The sequence below is a fragment of the Sinohyriopsis cumingii genome, chromosome 12 (assembly GCF_028554795.1).
Source record: "Sinohyriopsis cumingii isolate HCF-2022 chromosome 12, ASM2855479v2, whole genome shotgun sequence".
Taxonomy (NCBI): domain Eukaryota; kingdom Metazoa; phylum Mollusca; class Bivalvia; order Unionida; family Unionidae; genus Sinohyriopsis; species Sinohyriopsis cumingii.
The window spans coordinates 75701524-75723965 of record NC_142972.1 but is presented as its reverse complement, the minus strand read 5'-3'; positions in this window follow the sequence as shown (position 1 = coordinate 75723965).

Sequence of the window (22442 nt, the reverse complement as noted above, 5' to 3'; positions counted from 1 at the left end):
AGGTGTTTTTTCGATCGGCTGTTCCTCTAACGTGTCAGTCTTGTTCATGATTTCAGAACGTATAATATATTCCTATATACGCACGAAAAAGGCTTTATATAAAACAGCCATGATAAAACTGTTGAGAAACTTATTTCTAACTGAAACTCTTTCTGTTTTACTTGCGTAAGACCTAATTCACTATCTTAACGTCATTCTTTTGTTCAATAGAAGAGCAGAGACAGAAACAAACAGAGATGGCGATACAGAGAGAAATATTTGAAACTTTTTACTCTCTCTTGTCTATTTTTTCAATTATACATAAAATAGGAATACTTCCTTCCACAAATAGTAAAGTCTAGAAAACAACATTATTCTCACCCATACCGGGAATATATATATTTCTAAGAGCGGCATGGAAAAACATACTAATAAGAAGAAATGCATTACAACAATTTTAGTTTTGTTGAAAAATACACATAATCTAATATTTATCAAAGAAAGTGAAATAAAGGAGTTCTTTACTGTAATGCTCAGTGAAGACATACCTTGACTCTTGCTTCAGTTCTAAATAGATCAGCTGCGTGCTTCCAGTCAATGAGGCTAACTGGTTCAATAGTGGAATTTTATAGTGAAAAACCGACATATGAACGTTTCACCCCGATGATGACAAATGTGTCAGTAAAATTGACTAATCAGAACTGGATATGTTCACTACCTGATCAAACCTAGAGGTATGTGGTAAGCAACATCTGGTCAATATATGTCAATGCCCAATCGACCACTAACTTGATCGGGAAATTGTGGACAATATTTTCACGCATAATGTTTTAATCGATAGCTACTACCACTGGGAAAACCATCATCATCACCACCACCACCATCACTGCTAGGACATTTACTGATACGACTGCTGATACTATTACCAGTTATATTATAATTAACTGGATTAGATTTGTGATAAGATTGTGGTTTCCTATCGTTTTGAGCAGCGCAGATGTGTCTATCAAATTAGTTCAAATTTGTGTGTATGTTTATCTATAGACTCTATAAAAAAGCGATCGTAATTCCCGTAATGTGTTTACACTTTGTTCATTTCCAGACCAAGACTTGTGAATCGACGTTATAATTCACCATGTGTTTTGGTATATTAAAGTTAAGACAATTTTGCCTGAAGTTATTTGCTATCGGAATTTAGCAAAAATTAGGTACGTTCCTGGACCATTGGGGCGAACTTGATTAAAATTAAAAAATAACACAAATGAAATCGGACGCTGTTCTTTCTCTCTCTCTCTCTCTCTCTCTCTCTCTCTCTCTCTCTCTCTCTATATATATATATATATATATATATATATATTATGCTTGCTGAATTCATATCCAGAGTTAAGCGAATTCAAATTCTGCAAGATATTAGGCCTGATCAACCATCGTTATTTATTCCTAGCCTAGACCCGAAAAATACAGTCTCCTATCAGGCAAACAGTCAGTCGATATCGATGAAGTTAGATTAACATTGAAGAAAGAGTCCTAAGCAAAGTTTTATGTCGTATCGGGAGATTAAAAGTCAAATATAATTGTGGATAAATGATTTTATTTATTCTGTAGTATTGCTTCGATTTTTAAAGTTTATTTTCAACGTCAGAAATATTTGAACTAGGACAATTTGCACCTTTACACTGATCATACCAGATCGACTTACATTGTATATTTTATCTTCTAGAAAAACAAATCCCACCCCAAAAACAGGGTCAGTCCTAGCGTTTTCTTGGACGAGTAGCCTCTATGAATGTACCAAATGTAAAGACCTTAAAGAATGGCCATCTATTCTCAAAGCTGTTGTTTATTAACATAAATAGAATTATACAAGAGCATAGTTCTAGGAAGTAGTAGACCTTGCGTTCATAAATCAAACCAGTCACGAGCACGACTGGAAAATGTAGGGAACTATTAAGTAGTAGTAAAATTAATAGTATTGGTGGTGGTAGTGTTTGCAAGTTTCATTTGCACGTGAAAACAAATATAAGTAGTGAATCATGGGCGACTGTTTCTAAATGGAATAATGATTAAAGGAGCATTTACATGTGTTTACTTTTTCAGCTGTTGCTCATGCCCTACTTCTTGATTTGATCATATTTGTAACAAATGTAGTCGCTGGTAATCAATGGTACTGACATTTTGCCCATCATCGGGGTTAAACGTATAAATTTGACCAGATGTCCATGTTTATATTAAAACAAAAACTTTTCGTGGAAATAGGAAACTAGTAATTAATTAAATCTCTGCTTATTCTGATTTATATACATCCAGCGGTTCTACGTTTGAAACTTTGCCTACTTGATAAGTATCGCAATACTTCTGATATGGCTTATGCATCGACACAAACCACCTGCCTTGTGTCGCAGAACAACCTTCCTGATTTATCGTGAAGCTTTATATGTGGCACACGATGTACGAGATACAAATTTTCATTACAATCTGTCAGAAACGAAATGGAGATTTTAGACTTAGCTTCATGCAGTATCAACGTTCCAAACAGTATTGATGCTAATAATTTTGTTTTCATAATGAGACACCCTTAACAATTGCCGTATCTTATGTAAGTTCTGACTCAAAGGTATGCAAGATAACGAAATATGCGGTAGCTTATACAGATCATCCAAAAACTAAAAATATTCCATAAAATATTCCACCTGATATGAATACACATTAGAAATGCTAGTTGTTTCTCCTTCTCCTTTATATTAATCAGCGCAACACGTTTATTAACAAATCATTGGTAAATCAAGAGATAAATAGGGAAGAATAAAGGTGCATGATGCACAAGGTTTCCTCCATTTCATGCAAGACACGGGACTAACAAATGACTCCTAAACTCAATATTGTTTCTTATATTTATCATACAAAGAAAAAAGTAAACGTCTTCCGGTATTCGAAATGTGAGGGATACTTTATATCTTGAAAAACGTCCTCATCCGGAATTTGATTATAGGTTGTAGCATCAGTGCTCGTAAAATCTTTCACATCCATCACAAAGCCCAGATGTTCATATTATATGTCTATATAGCATTGATAAATTTCCTTCATAATATAAATATATACTGTACCTTTTTACACGGCAGTTTGTTTCAATATATACAGGTACGATATCTTATGCATTATTTGGGGCTCATATATTAAATATCCAATATATCTTGCAAAACAAATGATACAAAAGTTAAACATTATTTTGTTCAAAGTACAATAGAAAACCATTGTATCTTGCCAATCAACCGAGGTGCCTTTCAATGTTTCAAAATAACCATGCTATTTGATCGTCACGACTATTCGCGATATGAGAGGTTTCCTGATTCTAAGAAAGACAAATAGAGACCGACAGACAGATAGAAAAACATAGGAAGAGCGTGAGAATCTCAGCTATTTTGTAGACTATATTCTAACAAAGAAAAAATGCTGGACAGCAAATGCAAGATATTGTTTGGCTTGTGTCTTATATGTACATTCCCTGAGATATTAAGGCAATATTTGCAAACATCCTTATTATTGCCTGTAAAATAGTTACTGAACATACAAAATAAAATGAAATTCATGTGCAATAATTTTCTTTAGGCCCATCGATCCAGTAACATCAAGAACAACATAAGTTATCAATCAAGTCTGTTGCTATGTAGATAATGAGTTGTGGGCGACGAGACATTTGAACAAAATGATTATTTTCTTGAAGTCTGAAATCATTTTCTACGTGTGTACAAATGTAAAAAATCGTCTTGAGGTATTTTGGCATGACTTATGAATATTACAATATTTGTATAACACAACGTTTGGTCATAGGCAGCTGTTTGTGTAAATATCTACATACTGCCGACGTAACATGCCATCTCCCGCACATAATATTTACATGTTTACTCATTTTACGTCGTATCGATGAGTGTTCCTTACAATAAAAAATATATTTCAAATCTCTAAAAGAATTTCTTTCCCTAGAAATATAATATAGAACCTAAAACTAACGCTTGAATAATGATCTCAAGTGTTTCGATTCACCCACCTAGCCCATAGGTATCTGAATATCTTAGGATTTTCTAGACCACCATTACATCTTAACATAATGATTCAAACAGTCAAGTGTGAAGATATCAGAGCCGCTTAAATATAAAAACCAGCTAATGCTTAACTGCTAAGTAAATATCTTTAACATCTTACATCGTTTTCACAAAATGTTACTAATTGCAAAGTTTTGTATGATGTTATCCTTATACTGTCCATATTTCGAAGATGGCAGTGTCTAATTCAAGGCAAGATTTTGCCTATTTATTCACATTATGGAAATGGATATCTTATCTTATATTTGCCTATAAAATGTACAAAAATAAACATATTGCTTGGTGATTGCAAGCAGATAGTTATCCTCATACAATCGCTTATCTTTGCGGACATAGAGGAAAGCGACATTACTTTTCCACCGTGAAGTTGTGGTGCAATCGAAGTTTTCTATGCGAATGCGCTTTAAAACCTTACCCTCCTACTGTCCTAATATGCAACACGCGATGGGAAAGTTGAATGGAACCTAGAATTAATATTAGATTAAACTACATATATATGTTCTGTCGTATTTTATAATTTGTAAGTGATGCTACTTCATTTTAATACGAAAAGAAAACAAAGAAGCATTATTTTCCAATGACTAGATAAAACATCGAGTCGGTATCTGAAGCACTGCGAAGATCAGGCAACATTGCCGTCAAGTAATTACGATCAACATGGACACTCCAGCATTTGCAATCTACGGATATGATGAGCTGCCTACATCTACAAGCACGCCTCTGTCTTTCATGTCTGATATGTGCCTTTTTGAATATCATAGTATTGATAGTTACGCTTGTAATAGCTTTAACATTGTATGTAGTGCTTGGAAAGAGTTTGTGTTGTATACTTCATGTTATATGTCTTCTGAGATGACTTTTGTGTATTGGACATTCAATGTACTAAATAAATATCACTAGAACTACTACTACGTCTTTCATACCGCGTAAAATTATTTTAATTGTTTTCAATAATTCCGAAACCGTTGCAAATCATATATTTCTGATACAGTGGAAACCATTCCGATTCAAAACATCTTTGAGACGAAACAAATTAGTTCAAAGCAAGCTAGCACTTGTAGAATAGGACACAATGAGATGCACACAAAACTGCGTAGTTTATAATGTGGGTACTGAGCAATTTCAATGCGAATGAATTGAATGGTTTTAACACAAAACTGATGGCAAGTATACTTTTCATATTAAGTGCCTTTGTATAATATAGAGCATATTCAGAGTAGTATTTTTTACGTTCAGACCGAGATTAACTAGTTATTGTGTATTTTGCGTTCAATTTCTAATATCCGGAAACTACATTTTCGTAAGTGGGTTACCATGAGATATGTTCGAGTGTTAAAGGGTGCTTATCATGAATAAAATATTTTACATAGCAGAGTTACAATTGAGTAAGCTTTCAAGTCCTCTCCCTGAATTAAAATGGCAATGCCTTAATAACTTACAACACAAAAATGTTTGTATTAGTTAAAGATGGGATCCATAAAAGCGTCTATTAGACAAGCATAACTAATATCAATCTCCTTTATTGCATCTGTCAGCCAATAATTCAATATCAATCTCATTATCAATCTCCAATACTATTTTGCAAACGAGCCCAAATTATATCAGGATAACTTAGGATTCATCAAAACATGGTGATCATGCGAAAGATGAAAGCCACTCAAAACTCCTCTTCTTAAACAGTGATGATACAGCAAAAATATTTTATCAAAGAATTCGGAAGGTATAACATAAATCAGTCACATGGAACCTATCAAACAACAGCTCGGCCGATACAATATAATCTTTTTAAGAGAAAACCCATTCCAACCTTGCACCTCAGGTAGACCTGGGTTGCCAAAATCATATATAATGTAGACTGCATATATTGCCAAAGGTAGCCTTGGAGTGAAATTGGCAGCAATATCAACATGAGGTGAATATGATAAAGTTATATCCAACAAGGTCAATAAAACTTCCAAGTACAAGAAACTTTTGCAGAATCAAGCAAACCAAAATATGAGGAAAATTAGACGACCTATTGGCTAAAGAGTTCAAATTAGATAGGGAAACAAGACTTTTAGTTTTATAATGTGCATTACATAGACTCAAACTTTGAAAGGATAACTCTTTGTAGAAAGACAGGGATAAAGTCTGGAAGAAACTTGGTGAAGAATCGGATGATGCGGAGTTGAATATGGAGAAGGACTTGAAAGTGGCTAAAGTAGGAGATGAAGAACTTAAATGTATTAAAAAGAAGGATTAGGGGACACTTGGTGGCAAGAAACGCCTCTACAACATGAAAATGATACCGTAAAATAAGTATGACTTACCCTGCCACACTCGACACAGATTTCATTATTTCTCATAATATATATTAATATAAATTGGTACGAAGAAAAGAAGTATTACTAAGTTCTCATTTTAGGTTTTGTTTATACAGGCACTCTCTTCGCCTATGCCATGTATTAAAATAGACAGTTCAGCTGTGCCGATTATGACCAAGCCAAATTTTGTCTAATACTTATAACTAATTGGTTTTAAAGCCTTTTTTCAAGGCTCTGGCATATGAAGGCATTGGGAAGTTTTGGCAATATTTCTGAACTAATTTTTCCAAGGAACAACCAAAATTAGGCCTACAGAAGCATCCCAATTCAGATAAGCCCAAATAAAATCATTGACACAGATGGACAGATGCATACGTAAAAAGATAGAACCATATACAGATTCATTTTAGTAAGGCGGTATCTAAAACAATTTAGAAACAAATAACATCACCTATGGAAAAATCGAACAATAGAGAAGAGATAAAGCAATTTTCTGACATGTAGTAATGGACTCATACTAGCGAATAAAGGAAAGTCAACCTATCTTTCCTTTATTCACATATATATCTAGCCTTGACTATGAAAACTATGTATATATCTTTGTCATACTCTTGCTTATCGTTACAATGTTACACGGATATTTCTGGCATGAACGAACATAGTCCAAGTAAAAATACCTGTCTGTGGATCTATATGCATGATGAATAGTATCTTGTTGATGCAATGCAAGTGATAATAAATAAATGAATAAATGGAACATAGAACAGCACAAAACAATATGTGGATGCAGACAACTTTTAATTTGAACGTTCAGATCAACTGACAGTACGTTTTGTCGTCAATAAGGAGAGATAATCACTCCTCCTACTTTATAGTTGTAATGAACACATCATTGGATTTTGCGTCGTATTCGAGATTTCATTTCTATCAGTTTCTTGGGTAATACAAAGTATCGGCTGCTCAAGAGGAAGAAGGAGGTATATCTGTATTAGGTTTTGGTGTAAGTCCAGCAACAGGAGGAACCAAACCTGAAGGGGTAGTGGTAGGTGCATGTGTAGCTCCCGGTGCAAGAAAAGTCTGAGGTCTTTTTCCGGCTTTAAAAAAAAAAAATATAGTCTCTTAAAGAATCGGTAAATATTGGAAAGATCAAAGGATATACAATAAACCAAAAATGAGTAAAATAAGTGTCACTTTTATCTTTCTACCTGACAAGCAAACTGTTTTGACAAACGTCCTAGATGAGGTAATCCATGTAATTCATTGCTATTGTACAGATACAAAAATTGTCATGTTCATCTTAAAAACTAAGTACAAAGAATCAAAGTAATGTATGACGCAAATCAATGACATCTAAATGCAGTTATAGCATTTTTCATTATGGATTAATAGTTTTACACTTGCAGTAGGTAGCACAAAAAAAGGAATGATGAGAAAGTTCTAGTCCAACAAATAAATTATTATTATTATTACTAGTAGTAGTAGTAGTAGTAGTAGAAGTAGCAGTAGTACTATTATGAAAATTAATTCATTCGGACTATTAGGGATTATTTTCAAGGAGAAATGTTTGCTTACAAATACCGATGCATGCCCGGAAAGTAATTTTTTAATTTAGACGATTATCAGTTCAGTATTCAACATCATTCCTCACGCGTGTGTTTTCTATCGGTGCAAACAGAGTTAAACTTAAACGGTGACATTGCGAGGGAACTGACCCAATCCATGTTCAGAACCGAACAAATGTATATATGGAGAAGGAGCAAAATTCAGAAATGCGGCTTATAGTTTGCTTGTATAACGTTATTACATATGTGTGAGAGGGAGTATAATCAAAGCCGTACTAGGAAATTATATATATTCTTATCATTAGCATACGTCATGATACCGTCCAGTGGTAAAATAATGATATGACTGATGCATGGCAGGTAGGATATGTGCTTGAAGCGAATGAACAATGGATACATTTTAGCGCGTGGTTAGAAAACTGTGTATTTTCACCCTTGACGAAGCCATGAGTGCAGATACTCAACTTCTTCACCCACGATTCGAAATATGTCCGTTATTCACGCCTCGCATGTATAATTTCTTTCTATTTTATGTACCAACATTTTGGCTTGCAAGAAGCGCAACATACTGAAATAACAGATTTCTTCCGTGAGGTGGCGCAATATTAGAGATTTAAAGTCTGTGTTCTTCTGTGATTGTTCTCAAGGAAAATTTCAACATTAAAACCATTCTGCTGCCCAGAAAAAGCTTCGAAAATAGAATCAATAGAACACATACATTGATTATGGTTTTTTTTCACAGTTGTACACATGAACTCCAAGACAGAGTAATTGTCCTCCCAATATAACGGCGATTTTCTTGTCTTATATTTTTTTTGAAAATTTCGCAGAGACAATATCGCTTTAACCATTCACAAACCTGCAGTCATTGAAAACTGATTTAGGAGAGATCATTTCTCCGATGAAGCAATTTGTCTCCACCTCTGTACTTTTCGTCTATTTATGAAATATTACAACATCTGATAATCTGTTGTTTCTATGTGCATGTTCTGATCATACAAGATCGTATTTCTTTGCTTACGTTTCTATACAGGATATGGGAAAATATGCGTAGTAACATCTAGTCTGTAAAAACAGACCATACATTCATCCGACAATACTCAAATCTAAATAGGTTAAAGAATATAACGCGTTTCCTGAAGCGGATAATGAGGAACGGACGTGCAAATAGAAAAGAGTTTAGTTCAAACATACCAGATGTTTCCTTCAGCATCCAACCCGATATGGACACAAGAAGCAAAAGAACGAAAAGATTCGGCATGGTTTCCCTTTTTAGTCTGAAAAAGATCAAAGCTCTATTTACATTATTTTCAGTATAACATACATTTCAGTTTTATCTTCATATTCAAGCACCTGTAACGGAATCAAACCATTGCCTCACCATGATATTGACTCAAAAAGTTAACTTGTTGGCATTCTGTGGAGCTACCATTCCTGGAAACGTAAAGCAGTATTCATTACACACGGTGGCACACATCTTTTCAGCATGAGCCCTACTTTCCGTAGGTGTTTTTTCGATCGGCTGTTCCTCTAACGTGTCAGTCTTGTTCATGATTTCAGAACGTATAATATATTCCTATATACGCACGAAAAAGGCTTTATATAAAACAGCCATGATAAAACTGTTGAGAAACTTATTTCTAACTGAAACTCTTTCTGTTTTACTTGCGTAAGACCTAATTCACTATCTTAACGTCATTCTTTTGTTCAATAGAAGAGCAGAGACAGAAACAAACAGAGATGGCGATACAGAGAGAAATATTTGAAACTTTTTACTCTCTCTTGTCTATTTTTTCAATTATACATAAAATAGGAATACTTCCTTCCACAAATAGTAAAGTCTAGAAAACAACATTATTCTCACCCATACCGGGAATATATATATTTCTAAGAGCGGCATGGAAAAACATACTAATAAGAAGAAATGCATTACAACAATTTTAGTTTTGTTGAAAAATACACATAATCTAATACTTATCAAAGAAAGTGAAATAAAGGAGTTCTTTACTGTAATGCTCAGTGAAGACATACCTTGACTCTTGCTTCAGTTCTAAATAGATCAGCTGCGTGCTTCCAGTTAATGAGGCTAACTGGTTCAATAGTGGAATTTTATAGTGAAAAACCGACATATGAACGTTTCACCCCGATGATGACAAATGTGTCAGTAAAATTGACTAATCAGAACTGGATATGTTCACTACCTGATCAAACCTAGAGGTATGTGGTAAGCAACATCTGGTCAATATATGTCAATGCCCAATCGACCACTAACTTGATCGGGAAATTGTGGACAATATTTTCACGCATAATGTTTTAATCGATAGCTACTACCACTGGGAAAACCATCATCATCACCACCACCACCATCACTGCTAGGACATTTACTGATACGACTGCTGATACTATTACCAGTTATATTATAATTAACTGGATTAGATTTGTGATAAGATTGTGGTTTCCTATCGTTTTGAGCAGCGCAGATGTGTCTATCAAATTAGTTCAAATTTGTGTGTATGTTTATCTATAGACTCTATAAAAAAAGCGATCGTAATTCCCGTAATGTGTTTACACTTTGTTCATTTCCAGACCAAGACTTGTGAATCGACGTTATAATTCACCATGTGTTTTGGTATATTAAAGTTAAGACAATTTTGCCTGAAGTTATTTGTTATCGGAATTTAGCAAAAATTAGGTACGTTCCTGGACCATTGGGGCGAACTTGATTAAAATTAAAAAATAACACAAATGAAATCGGACGCTGTTCTTTCTCTCTCTATATATATATATATTATGCTTGCTGAATTCATATCCAGAGTTAAGCGAATTCAAATTCTGCAAGATATTAGGCCTGATCAACCATCGTTATTTATTCCTAGCCTAGACCCGAAAAATACAGTCTCCTATCAGGCAAACAGTCAGTCGATATCGATGAAGTTAGATTAACATTGAAGAAAGAGTCCTAAGCAAAGTTTTATGTCGTATCGGGAGATTAAAAGTCAAATATAATTGTGGATAAATGATTTTATTTATTCTGTAGTATTGCTTCGATTTTTAAAGTTTATTTTCAACGTCAGAAATATTTGAACTAGGACAATTTGCACCTTTACACTGATCATACCAGATCGACTTACATTGTATATTTTATCTTCTAGAAAAACAAATCCCACCCCAAAAACAGGGTCAGTCCTAGCGTTTTCTTGGACGAGTAGCCTCTATGAATGTACCAAATGTAAAGACCTTAAAGAATGGCCATCTATTCTCAAAGCTGTTGTTTATTAACATAAATAGAATTATACAAGAGCATAGTTCTAGGAAGTAGTAGACCTTGCGTTCATAAATCAAACCAGTCACGAGCACGACTGGAAAATGTAGGGAACTATTAAGTAGTAGTAAAATTAATAGTATTGGTGGTGGTAGTGTTTGCAAGTTTCATTTGCACGTGAAAACAAATATAAGTAGTGAATCATGGGCGACTGTTTCTAAATGGAATAATGATTAAAGGAACATTTACATGTGTTTACTTTTTCAGCTGTTGCTCATGCCCTACTTCTTGATTTGATCATATTTGTAACAAATGTAGTCGCTGGTAATCAATGGTACTGACATTTTGCCCATCATCGGGGTTAAACGTATAAATTTGACCAGATGTCCATGTTTATATTAAAACAAAAACTTTTCGTGGAAATAGGAAACTAGTAATTAATTAAATCTCTGCTTATTCTGATTTATATACATCCAGCGGTTCTACGTTTGAAACTTTGCCTACTTGATAAGTATCGCAATACTTCTGATATGACTTATGCATCGACACAAACCACCTGCCTTGTGTCGCAGAACAACCTTCCTGATTTATCGTGAAGCTTTATATGTGGCACACGATGTACGAGATACAAATTTTCATTACAATCTGTCAAAAACGAAATGGAGATTTTAGACTTAGCTTCATGCAGTATCAACGTTCCAAACAGTATTGATGCTAATAATTTTGTTTTCATAATGAGACACCCTTAACAATTGCCGTATCTTATGTAAGTTCTGACTCAAAGGTATGCAAGATAACGAAATATGCGGTAGCTTATACAGATCATCCAAAAACTAAAAATATTCCATAAAATATTCCACCTGATATGAATACACATTAGAAATGCTAGTTGTTTCTCCTTCTCCTTTATATTAATCAGCGCAACACGTTTATTAACAAATCATTGGTAAATCAAGAGATAAATAGGGAAAAATAAAGGTGCATGATGCACAAGGTTACCTCCATTTCATGCAAGACACGGGACTAACAAATGACTCCTAAACTCAATATTGTTTCTTATATTTATCATACAAAGAAAAAAGTAAACGTCTTCCGGTATTCGAAATGTGAGGGATACTTTATATCTTGAAAAACGTCCTCATCCGGAATTTGATTATAGGTTGTAGCATCAGTGCTCGTAAAATCTTTCACATCCATCACAAAGCCCAGATGTTCATATTATATGTCTACATAGCATTGATAAATTTCCTTCATAATATAAATATATACTGTACCTTTTTACACGGCAGTTTGTTTCAATATATACAGGTACGATATCTTATGCATTATTTGGGGCTCATATATTACATATCCAATATATCTTGCAAAACAAATGATACAAAAGTTAAACATTATTTTGTTCAAAGTACAATAGAAAACCATTGTATCTTGCCAATCAACCGAGGTGCCTTTCAATGTTTCAAAATAACCATGCTATTTGATCGTCACGACTATTCGCGATATGAGAGGTTTCCTGATTCTAAGAAAGACAAATAGAGACCGACAGACAGATAGAAAAACATAGGAAGAGCGTGAGAATCTCAGCTCTTTTGTAGACTATATTCTAACAAAGAAAAAATGCTGGACAGCAAATGCAAGATATTGTTTGGCTTGTGTCTTATATGTACATTCCCTGAGATATTAAGGCAATATTTGCAAACATCCTTATTATTGCCTGTAAAATAGTTACTGAACATACAAAATAAAATGAAATTCATGTGCAATAATTTTCTTTAGGCCCATCGATCCAGTAACATCAAGAACAACATAAGTTATCAATCAAGTCTGTTGCTATGTAGATAATGAGTTGTGGGCGACGAGACATTTGAACAAAATGATTATTTTCTTGAAGTCTGAAATCATTTTCTACGTGTGTACAAATGTAAAAAATCGTCTTGAGGTATTTTGGCATGACTTATGAATATTACAATATTTGTATAACACAACGTTTGGTCATAGGCAGCTGTTTGTGTAAATATCTACATACTGCCGACGTAACATGCCATCTCCCGCACATAATATTTACATGTTTACTCATTTTACGTCGTATCGATGAGTGTTCCTTACAATAAAAAATATATTTCAAATCTCTAAAAGAATTTCTTTCCCTAGAAATATAATATAGAACCTAAAACTAACGCTTGAATAATGATCTCAAGTGTTTCGATTCACCCACCTAGCCCATAGGTATCTGAATATCTTAGGATTTTCTAGACCACCATTACATCTTAACATAATGAATCAAACAGTCAAGTGTGAAGATATCAGAGCCGCTTAAATATAAAAACCAGCTAATGCTTAACTGCTAAGTAAATATCTTTAACATCTTACATCGTTTTCACAAAATGTTACTAATTGCAAAGTTTTGTATGATGTTATCCTTATACTGTCCATATTTCGAAGATGGCAGTGTCTAATTCAAGGCAAGATTTTGCCTATTTATTCACATTATGGAAATGGATATCTTATCTTATATTTGCCTATAAAATGTACAAAAATAAACATATTGCTTGGTGATTGCAAGCAGATAGTTATCCTCATACAATCGCTTATCTTTGCGGACATAGAGGAAAGCGACATTACTTTTCCACCGTGAAGTTGTGGTGCAATCGAAGTTTTCTATGCGAATGCGCTTTAAAACCTTACCCTCCTACTGTCCTAATATGCAACACGCGATGGGAAAGTTGAATGGAACCTAGAATTAATATTAGATTAAACTACATATATATGTTCTGTCGTATTTTATAATTTGTAAGTGATGCTACTTCATTTTAATACGAAAAGAAAACAAAGAAACATTATTTTCCAATGACTAGATAAAACATCGAGTCGGTATCTGAAGCACTGCGAAGATCAGGCTACGTTGCCGTCAAGTAATTACGATCAACATGGACACTCCAGCATTTGCAATCTACGGATATGATGAGCTGCCTACATCTACAAGCACGCCTCTGTCTTTCATGTCTGATATGTGCCTTTTTGAATATCATAGTATTGATAGTTACGCTTGTAATAGCTTTAACATTGTATGTAGTGCTTGGAAAGAGTTTGTGTTGTATACTTCATGTTATATGTCTTTTGAGAGGACTTTTGTGTATTGGACATTCAATGTACTAAATAAATATCACTAGAACTACTACTACGTCTTTCATACCGCGTAAAATTATTTTAATTGTTTTCAATAATTCCGAAACCGTTGCAAATCATATATTTCTGATACAGTGGAAACCATTCCGATTCAAAACATCTTTGAGACGAAACAAATTAGTTCAAAGCAAGCTAGCACTTGTAGAATAGGACACAATGAGATGCACACAAAACTGCGTAGTTTATAATGTGGGTACTGAGCAATTTCAATGAGAATGAATTGAATGGTTTTAACACAAAACTGATGTCAAGTATACTTTTCATATTAAGTGCCTTTGTCTAATATAGAGCATATTCAGAGTAGTATTTTTTACGTTCAGACCGAGATTAACTAGTTATTGTGCATTTTGCGTTCAATTTCTAATATCCGGAAACTACATTTTCGTAAGTGGGTTACCATGAGATATGTTCGAGTGTTAAAGGGTGCTTATCATGAATAAAATATTTTACATAGCAGAGTTACAATTGAGTAAGCTTTCAAGTCCTCTCCCTGAATTAAAATGGCAATGCCTTAATAACTTACAACACAAAAATGTTTGTATTAGTTAAAGATGGGATCCATAAAAGCGTCTATTAGACAAGCATAACTAATATCAATCTCCTTTATTGCATCTGTCAGCCAATCATTCAATATCAATCTTATTATCAATCTCCAATACTATTTTGCAAACGAGCCCAAATTATATCAGGATAACTTAGGATTCATCAAAACATGGTGATCATGCGAAAGATGAAAGCCACTCAAAACTCCTCTTCTTAAACAGTGATGATACAGCAAAAATATTTTATCAAAGAATTCGGAAGGTATAACATAAATCAGTCACATGGAACCTATCAAACAACAGCTCGGCCGATACAATATAATCTTTTTAAGAGAAAACCCATTCCAACCTTGCACCTCAGGTAGACCTGGGTTGCCAAAATCATATATAATGTAGACTGCATATATTGCCAAAGGTAGCCTTGGAGTGAAATTGGCAGCAATATCAACATGAGGTGAATATGATAAAGTTATATCCAACAAGGTCAATAAAACTTCCAAGTACAAGAAACTTTTGCAGAATCAAGCAAACCAAAATATGAGGAAAATTAGACGACCTATTGGCTAAAGAGTTCAAATTAGATAGAGAAACAAGACTTTTAGTTTTATAATGTGCATTACATAGACTCAAACTTTGAAAGGATAACTCTTTGTAGAAAGACAGGGATAAAGTCTGGAAGAAACTTGGTGAAGAATCGGATGATGCGGAGTTGAATATGGAGAAGGACTTGAAAGTGGCTAAAGTAGGAGATGAAGAACTTAAATGTATTAAAAAGAAGGATTAGGGGACACTTGGTGGCAAGAAACGCCTCTACAACATGAAAATGATACCGTAAAATAAGTATGACTTACCCTGCCACACTCGACACAGATTTCATTATTTCTCATAATATATATTAATATAAATTGGTACGAAGAAAAGAAGTATTACTAAGTTCTCATTTTAGGTTTTGTTTATACAGGCACTCTCTTCGCCTATGCCATGTATTAAAATAGACAGTTCACCTGTGCCGATTATGACCAAGCCAAATTTTGTCTAATACTTATAACTAATTGGTTTTAAAGCCTTTTTTCAAGGCTCTGGCATATGAAGGCATTGGGAAGTTTTGGCAATATTTCTGAACTAATTTTTCCAAGGAACAACCAAAATTAGGCCTACAGAAGCATCCCAATTCAGATAAGCCCAAATAAAATCATTGACACAGTTGGACAGATGCATACGTAAAAAGATAGAACCATATACAGATTCATTTTAGTAAGGCGGTATCTAAAATAATTTAGAAACAAATAACATCACCTATGGAAAAATCGAACGATAGAGAAGAGATAAAGCAATTTTCTGACATGTAGTAATGGACTCATACTAGCGAATAAAGGAAAGTCAACCTATCTTTCCTTCATTCACATATATATCTAGCCTTGACTATGAAAACTATGTATATATCTTTGTCATACTCTTGCTTATCGTTACAATGTTACACGGATATTTCTGGCATGAACGAACATAGTCCAAGTAAAAATACCTGTCTGTGGATCTATATGCATGATGAATAGTATCTTGTTGATGCAATGCAAGTGATAATAAATAAATGAATAAATGGAACATAGAACAGCACAAAACAATATGTGGATGCAGACAACTTTTAATTTGAACGTTCAGATCAACTGACAGTACGTTTTGTCGTCAATAAGGAGAGATAATCACTCCTCCTACTTTATAGTTGTAATGAACACATCATTGGATTTTGCGTCGTATTCGAGATTTCATTTCTATCAGTTTCTTGGGTAATACAAAGTATCGGCTGCTCAAGAGGAAGAAGGAGGTATATCTGTATTAGGTTTTGGTGTAAGTCCAGCAACAGGAGGAACCAAACCTGAAGGGGTAGTGGTAGGTGCATGTGTAGCTCCCGGTGCAAGAAAAGTCTGAGGTCTTTTTCCGGCTTTAAAAAAAAAAATATAGTCTCTTAAAGAATCGGTAAATATTGGAAAGATCAAAGGATATACAATAAACCAAAAATGAGTAAAATAAGTGTCACTTTTATCTTTCTACCTGACAAGCAAACTGTTTTGACAAACGTCCTAGATGAGGTAATCCATGTAATTCATTGTTATTGTACAGATACAAAAATTGTCATGTTCATCTTAAAAACTAAGTACAAAGAATCAAAGTAATGTATGACGCAAATCAATGACATCTAAATGCAGTTATAGCATTTTTCATTATGGATGAATAGTCTTACACTTGCAGTAGGTAGCATAGAAAATGAATGATGAGAAAGTTCTAGTCCAACAAATAAATTATTATTATTATTACTAGTAGTAGTAGTAGTAGTAGTAGAAGTAGCAGTTGTACTATTATGAAAATTAATTCATTCGGACTATTAGGGATTATTTTCAAGGAGAAATGTTTGCTTACAAATACCGATGCATGCCCGGAAAGTAATTTTTTAATTTAGACGATTATCAGTTCAGTATTCAACATCATTCCTCACGCGTGTGTTTTCTATCGGTGCAAACAGAGTTAAACTTAAACGGTGACATTGCGATGGAACTGACCCAATCCATGTTCAGAACCGAACAAATGTATATATGGAGAAGGAGCAAAATTCAGAAATGCGGCTTATAGTTTGCTTGTATAACGTTATTACATATGTGTGAGAGGGAGTATAATCAAAGCCGTACTAGGAAATTATATATATTCTTATCATTAGCATACGTCATGATACCGTCCAGTGGTAAAATAATGATATGACTGATGCATGGCAGGTAGGATATGTGCTTGAAGCGAATGAACAATGGATACATTTTAGCGCGTGGTTAGAAAACTGCGTATTTTCACCCTTGACGAAGCCATGAGTGCAGATACTCAAGTTCTTCACCCACGATTCGAAATATGTCCGTTATTCACGCCTCGCATGTATAATTTCTTTCTATTTTATGTACCAACATTTTGGCTTGCAAGAAGCGCAACATACTGAAATAACAGATTTCTTCCGTGAGGTGGCGCAATATTAGAGATTTAAAGTCTGTGTTCTTCTGTGATTGTTCTCAAGGAAAATTTCAACATTAAAACCATTCTGCTGCCCAGAAAAAGCTTCGAAAATAGAATCAATAGAACACATACATTGATTATGGTTTTTTGTCCTCCCAATATAACGGCGATTTTCTTGTCTTATATTTTTTTTGAAAATTTCGCAGAGACAATATCGCTTTAACCATTCACAAACCTGCAGTCATTGAAAACTGATTTAGGAGAGATCATTTCTCCGATGAAGCAATTTGTCTCCACCTCTGTACTTTTCGTCTATTTATGAAATATTACAACATCTGATAATCTGTTGTTTCTATGTGCATGTTCTGACCATACAAGATCGTATTTCTTTGCTTACGTTTCTATACAGGATATGGGAAAATATCCGTAGTAACATCTAGTCTGTAAAAACAGACCATACATTCATCCGACAATACTCAAATCTAAATAGGTTAAAGAATATAACGCGTTTCCTGAAGCGGATAATGAGGAACGGACGTGCAAATAGAAAAGAGTTTAGTTCAAACATACCAGATGTTTCCTTCAGCATCCAACCCGATATGGACACAAGAAGCAAAAGAACGAAAAGATTCGGCATGGTTTCCCTTTTTAGTCTGAAAAAGATCAAAGCTCTATTTACATTATTTTCAGTATAACATACATTTCAGTTTTATCTTCATATTCAAGCACCTGTAACGGAATCAAACCATTGCCTCACCATGATATTGACTCAAAAAGTTAACTTGTTGGCATTCTGTGGAGCTACCATTCCTGGAAACGTAAAGCAGTATTCATTACACACGGTGGCACACATCTTTTCAGCATGAGCCCTACTTTCCGTAGGTGTTTTTTCGATCGGCTGTTCCTCTAACGTGTCAGTCTTGTTCATGATTTCAGAACGTATAATATATTCCTATATACGCACGAAAAAGGCTTTATATAAAACAGCCATGATAAAACTGTTGAGAAACTTATTTCTAACTGAAACTCTTTCTGTTTTACTTGCGTAAGACCTAATTCACTATCTTAACGTCATTCTTTTGTTCAATAGAAGAGCAGAGACAGAAACAAACAGAGATGGCGATACAGAGAGAAATATTTGAAACTTTTTACTCTCTCTTGTCTATTTTTTCAATTATACATAAAATAGGAATACTTCCTTCCACAAATAGTAAAGTCTAGAAAACAACATTATTCTCACCCATACCGGGAATATATATATTTCTAAGAGCGGCATGGAAAAACATGCTAATAAGAAGAAATGCATTACAACAATTTTAGTTTTGTTGAAAAATACACATAATCTAATATTTATCAAAGAAAGTGAAATAAAGGAGTTCTTTACTGTAATGCTCAGTGAAGACATACCTTGACTCTTGCTTCAGTTCTAAATAGATCAGCTGCGTGCTTCCAGTCAATGAGGCTAACTGGTTCAATAGTGGAATTTTATAGTGAAAAACCGACATATGAACGTTTCACCCCGATGATGACAAATGTGTCAGTAAAATTGACTAATCAGAACTGGATATGTTCACTACCTGATCAAACCTAGAGGTATGTGGTAAGCAACATCTGGTCAATATATGTCAATGCCCAATCGACCACTAACTTGATCGGGAAATTGTGGACAATATTTTCACGCATAATGTTTTAATCGATAGCTACTACCACTGGGAAAACCATCATCATCACCACCACCACCATCACTGCTAGGACATTTACTGATACGACTGCTGATACTATTACCAGTTATATTATAATTAACTGGATTAGATTTGTGATAAGATTGTGGTTTCCTATCGTTTTGAGCAGCGCAGATGTGTCTATCAAATTAGTTCAAATTTGTGTGTATGTTTATCTATAGACTCTATAAAAAAAGCGATCGTAATTCCCGTAATGTGTTTACACTTTGTTCATTTCCAGACCAAGACTTGTGAATCGACGTTATAATTCACCATGTGTTTTGGTATATTAAAGTTAAGACAATTTTGCCTGAAGTTATTTGCTATCGGAATTTAGCAAAAATTAGGTACGTTCCTGGACCATTGGGGCGAACTTGATTAAAATTAAAAAATAACACAAATGAAATCGGACGCTGTTCTTTCTCTCTCTCTATATATATATATATATATTATGCTTGCTGAATTCATATCCAGAGTTAAGCGAATTCAAATTCTGCAAGATATTAGGCCTGATCAACCATCGTTATTTATTCCTAGCCTAGACCCGAAAAATACAGTCTCCTATCAGGCAAACAGTCAGTCGATATCGATGAAGTTAGATTAACATTGAAGAAAGAGTCCTAAGCAAAGTTTTATGTCGTATCGGGAGATTAAAAGTCAAATATAATTGTGGATAAATGATTTTATTTATTCTGTAGTATTGCTTCGATTTTTAAAGTTTATTTTCAACGTCAGAAATATTTGAACTAGGACAATTTGCACCTTTACACTGATCATACCAGATCGACTTACATTGTATATTTTATCTTCTAGAAAAACAAATCCCACCCCAAAAACAGGGTCAGTCCTAGCGTTTTCTTGGACGAGTAGCCTCTATGAATGTACCAAATGTAAAGACCTTAAAGAATGGCCATCTATTCTCAAAGCTGTTGTTTATTAACATAAATAGAATTATACAAGAGCATAGTTCTAGGAAGTAGTAGACCTTGCGTTCATAAATCAAACCAGTCACGAGCACGACTGGAAAATGTAGGGAACTATTAAGTAGTAGTAAAATTAATAGTATTGGTGGTGGTAGTGTTTGCAAGTTTCATTTGCACGTGAAAACAAATATAAGTAGTGAATCATGGGCGACTGTTTCTAAATGGAATAATGATTAAAGGAGCATTTACATGTGTTTACTTTTTCAGCTGTTGCTCATGCCCTACTTCTTGATTTGATCATATTTGTAACAAATGTAGTCGCTGGTAATCAATGGTACTGACATTTTGCCCATCATCGGGGTTAAACGTATAAATTTGACCAGATGTCCATGTTTATATTAAAACAAAAACTTTTCGTGGAAATAGGAAACTAGTAATTAATTAAATCTCTGCTTATTCTGATTTATATACATCCAGCGGTTCTACGTTTGAAACTTTGCCTACTTGATAAGTATCGCAATACTTCTGATATGGCTTATGCATCGACACAAACCACCTGCCTTGTGTCGCAGAACAACCTTCCTGATTTATCGTGAAGCTTTATATGTGGCACACGATGTACGAGATACAAATTTTCATTACAATCTGTCAAAAACGAAATGGAGATTTTAGACTTAGCTTCATGCAGTATCAACGTTCCAAACAGTATTGATGCTAATAATTTTGTTTTCATAATGAGACACCCTTAACAATTGCCGTATCTTATGTAAGTTCTGACTCAAAGGTATGCAAGATAACGAAATATGCGGTAGCTTATACAGATCATCCAAAAACTAAAAATATTCCATAAAATATTCCACCTGATATGAATACACATTAGAAATGCTAGTTGTTTCTCCTTCTCCTTTATATTAATCAGCGCAACACGTTTATTAACAAATCATTGGTAAATCAAGAGATAAATAGGGAAGAATAAAGGTGCATGATGCACAAGGTTTCCTCCATTTCATGCAAGACACGGGACTAACAAATGACTCCTAAACTCAATATTGTTTCTTATATTTATCATACAAAGAAAAAAGTAAACGTCTTCCGGTATTCGAAATGTGAGGGATACTTTATATGTTGAAAAACGTCCTCATCCGGAATTTGATTATAGGTTGTAGCATCAGTGCTCGTAAAATCTTTCACATCCATCACAAAGCCCAGATGTTCATATTATATGTCTATATAGCATTGATAAATTTCCTTCATAATATAAATATATACTGTACCTTTTTACACGGCAGTTTGTTTCAATATATACAGGTACGATATCTTATGCATTATTTGGGGCTCATATATTAAATATCCAATATATCTTGCAAAACAAATGATACAAAAGTTAAACATTATTTTGTTCAAAGTACAATAGAAAACCATTGTATCTTGCCAATCAACCGAGGTGCCTTTCAATGTTTCAAAATAACCATGCTATTTGATCGTCACGACTATTCGCGATATGAGAGGTTTCCTGATTCTAAGAAAGACAAATAGAGACCGACAGACAGATAGAAAAACATAGGAAGAGCGTGAGAATCTCAGCTATTTTGTAGACTATATTCTAACAAAGAAAAAATGCTGGACAGCAAATGCAAGATATTGTTTGGCTTGTGTCTTATATGTACATTCCCTGAGATATTAAGGCAATATTTGCAAACATCCTTATTATTGCCTGTAAAATAGTTACTGAACATACAAAATAAAATGAAATTCATGTGCAATAATTTTCTTTAGGCCCATCGATCCAGTAACATCAAGAACAACATAAGTTATCAATCAAGTCTGTTGCTATGTAGATAATGAGTTGTGGGCGACGAGACATTTGAACAAA